Here is a 3,968-nt window from a genome sequence, read left to right as displayed (position 1 = left end):
CGCTCAGGAGGCAAGCTGGGCTGTGCAGACTCGCAGGCAGTCCTAAACTGGGCTTTATTCCAAGTGAAGGATTATGAGCCAGGGAGGGACACGAGCTAATCAGTCACCGGCTTTTTCAGGCCGCTACATGAGATTTATATGAAGGGAAGTACAAAAGTGGAAGTAGCAAGACCACTTAGAGGTCATTATAGTAATTCAGGCAAGAGAGTGGCCAAATCTAGGTTTGAAAAGTGTTCAGCATTTCTGGTCCCACCTGCTGTTCTAGAACTTGGCCACTCCCTGTGATGAGGCGGAGTCTACTTCCTTCCCCTTAAAACCAGATTGTTTGGTTTAAGATTCTTGGCCAGCATTCATGGACGTGGACAACAGTGTAGTGATCACGTGGAGAGGGCGAGAGGAAGGGTGGGTAGAGGTGCAAGAGGGCACAAGGGGATAAATGGTGATGGGGAAAAAAAAGATGGTTGGCCAGCCCTGAAAAAATGGAATGTGGGGAAGTGAAAGTGTTTGGCTTGCCCTGACCGGTTTGGCTCAGTGGATAGAGCATCGGCCTGGGGGCTGAAGGGTCCTGGGTTCGATTCCGGTCAAGGGCATGTACCTTGGATATGGGCACATCCCCAGTAAGGGGTGTGCAGGAGGTAGCTGATTGATGTTTCTCTCTCATCGATGTTTCTGACTCTCTATCCTTCCCCTTCCTCTCTGTAAAAAATCAATAAAATAATATTTTTTTTTTAAAAGAAAGAAAGTGCTTGGCTCTCAGCGAGTTAAGAAAGGTGACCAGCTTCCTCCTGCCTGCCTTGCGGGCCCCCTGCCCCCAAATTCTCATATGCTCATCCTGGGAACCAGCCTCCACCCTGTGAAAGCTCACATTATGGAGAGACCCCCTGAGAAGAGCCCATGTGAAAAACTCAGGCTCCAGACAAGAGCACCATGGAGCAAATACGAGTCACCCGTCATGCCTGGTCTCGATCCCTGACCCACAGAATCCATGAGCGTGGTGAAGGGCTGTTTCACCCTCTTAAACTCTGCGGTCAGAAGTTACGCAATCACAGCACCTGGAACAAGAGGACACTGGCTAGAACTTGTAGTAGCAGTGGACATGGAGAAAAGTAGACCTATTTGAGATGTCGAAAGGAAATAAAATTAATCAGATAGTCATAAAAGGGTCAGAAAACTTCTAAATTACGAAGGTTTGAGTGAAGGCCCAGATGGAATACATTTTTTAAAAATCTTTCTTTACAGCCCTGGCCGGGTAGCTCAGTTGGTTAGAGTGTTGTCTGATACACCAAGATTGCAGGTTGGATCTCTGGTTAGGGCACATACAAGAAGCAACCAATGAATGCATAAATAAGTAGAACAACAAATTGATGTTTCTTTCTCTCTCTAAAATCAATTTTAAAAAAATCTTTCTTTACATCTTGAGACCCCTGTTTACTTGGTTTAAATAACCGTCTGCCTATATCGCCGCCATCTTCTTCCAACTATTTCAAAATTTGTATTTTTAATTCATTAACTTCTTGGCATGAAGAAAGATTGAGATCAAGCGTTCTTTTTGATAAAGGAAATGGAGGAGCCCGAGGAAGGAAGGAGAAAGAAATACATATGGTGCCTCCAAAACTACTCTGACGTCAGCCCTTCCTCTCAGTCTTGCTGCTGTTAATGGTGATGTTTTCATTCACCTTTGACAAGGAGTCTGTGCTGGTTGTTATGTTATTAATGACACAATGGCTAACATTCACTAGTGCCAGGCATCACAAGCACTAGCTCAGGGGTGGGGAACCTTTTATAACATCATTTGCGGGTCATACAAAATCATCAACTTAAAAACTGCTGTATTTGGTCAAACATTTAACTTACTAATGTCCTAATGTCCTGGCATGGCCAGACCAAATGATTTCTTGGGCCTTATACGGCCCGTGGACTGGACATTCCCCACCCTTGCACTAGCCCATCTCGTCCTCACAATAAGCCCGGGAAAGAAGTGCCATTGTTGCTAATTTGCAGGAACCCAAGAGCAGGGAGTTGAAGTAAGCCACTTTAGGTCACAAGGCTGGTAGCAGTAGCACGGGGAACCCCATCAGGCTCTCCATAGCTGCAGACTGTTCCTCACTCTGACACCATCTTCACAGGTGGCCTCGGGTCCCTCACAACTTCAGAAGCGTTAGTAAGCGGCTACTCTCTGCTCTCTAGAACTTTACGCCTGAGATTAAGGAGTGTGTGTCTCTGCTAAGGGAATGTAGCAGGACCCTAACTGCCTCCCAACTTTGCTTCTCTTCTAGGATTGTGTGGTGAAGCTGTGGCCAATGGGACTTGAATGGAAATGATGTACTTGCCCTCTTAAAAAAAGGGGGCGTGACCCACCCTTGTCTCCTTTACTGACCATGAGCAATCCTGGCCCCACAGAAGAGGGCCCTGTGCTCAAGATGGCAGGACCACCAGGAGCCTGGCTCACTGACCTAACTCACACCAGGTTGGTTTTGCCCAGGCTCTTACGGGGAGAGAATAAACTCGTGTTTATGTCACTGCTATTTTAGGCCTCAGCTATAGGCGCAGAATTTATATCCTAACTAATGTAGGCTACCAAGGAAGTGTGAATAGAGTGCTATGGAAGCTCTGAGAAGGAACAATTACTTTCTGGAGTATTTTTCTTTACTTGCAGACCTTTCTTACTGAGCAATTTTTGTTCGTCTAATGTTAAATGATAAAATTGAGTTAGCTAAGCATGGGAAGGATGTGAGAACCAAGAGCGATTTTCCGAGGGGCAGGATTATCCGCAAGGTGGGTTTTCTTCCTGGGTCTTTTACGTATACCTGAATCTTAGTTGTGGATTTTCAGCAAAACACGGAAAATAAGCCCCCAGATGAAAATAAACTCTAAAATTCTTGATAGCTGAGTTATCACAGTAACCTATACCATCCATGTTGTCTGTGTCTTCCCACTCCAAGCCTTTTAGTTGTTAGCCTTGTGTAATGCCCATACCTATTCAAGAGGCTTTTTAGAAAAAAAGAAGATATATAGGTTGTCTCTGCAATGCTATAGTCTGGTTTTCTTTTCACTTCTAAATGTATACCAACAATTTTATAGTTACTATCTGAGTTTTGTGTAGAGATAATTAACTCAATAGAAAAAGGACTTTTACAAATCAACAAATTACCAGTCAAAATATAACGCAATCAACAATAAGGATAAATTTTAAAAAATGCAAGAGGATTTCATCAATGATCCCAACCTATGGCCCCTTTGTATCCAGGCACTGGTTGGTGCCCTGCAACACTGACGCTGCACTTTGGCCAGTGGGAGGGCAGTATCTGCCCAAACAGAGCAAAGATCAAAAAAGCTCCCGAGTCTTTCTCGTTCCCCTGCCACATTCATGAAAATAAGCCTAGGTCAGCCTAACAGAGGAAGAGACCACAGGGGGGAGGCACAGCCAACTCCAACCCAAGCCAGCCAGCTCAAGTGATCCGCAAGCTGACTGCAGATGCATGAGTGAGCCTAGCTACTGGCAGAGCTTGGCTAGGATCAGAAAAACTACCCAGCTGGTCTGTAGACTCTGAGAAATAATTAAAAGCTGTTGCTTTAAGCCACTGAGTTTTGGGGGTAGTAGCTAACGAATACAGATAAATATAGGAAAAAAAATAAAAACAGTTAACAAGCAAATCTAAAGATTTTTCAATCTGATTCATAATTAAAGAAATGCACAACTAAATCAATGAGATATTATATCAAGTCCGTAGACATGAAGAGTGGTAATGCACAGCTTTGTGAAGGTGTGGAGGAATCAATAATTTTATATTTTATACATGGTAGGTTTTGGACATACCAAGTCTGGTGGGTGAGCATGGATGGCACTCAAGATCCTTTTTATGTGATTTCATACATTGCAGAAGCCTTCAAATTATCACATTTCCCAGGCTCTCTTACAGCGAGCTTTCTGGATATGAACTGGATTCTACTAATGGCTGAAGAGGAAC

The sequence above is a fragment of the Myotis davidii genome, unplaced genomic scaffold (assembly GCF_000327345.1).
Source record: "Myotis davidii unplaced genomic scaffold, ASM32734v1 scaffold544, whole genome shotgun sequence".
NCBI lineage: Eukaryota > Metazoa > Chordata > Mammalia > Chiroptera > Vespertilionidae > Myotis > Myotis davidii.
This window is presented reverse-complemented; position numbering follows the sequence as displayed.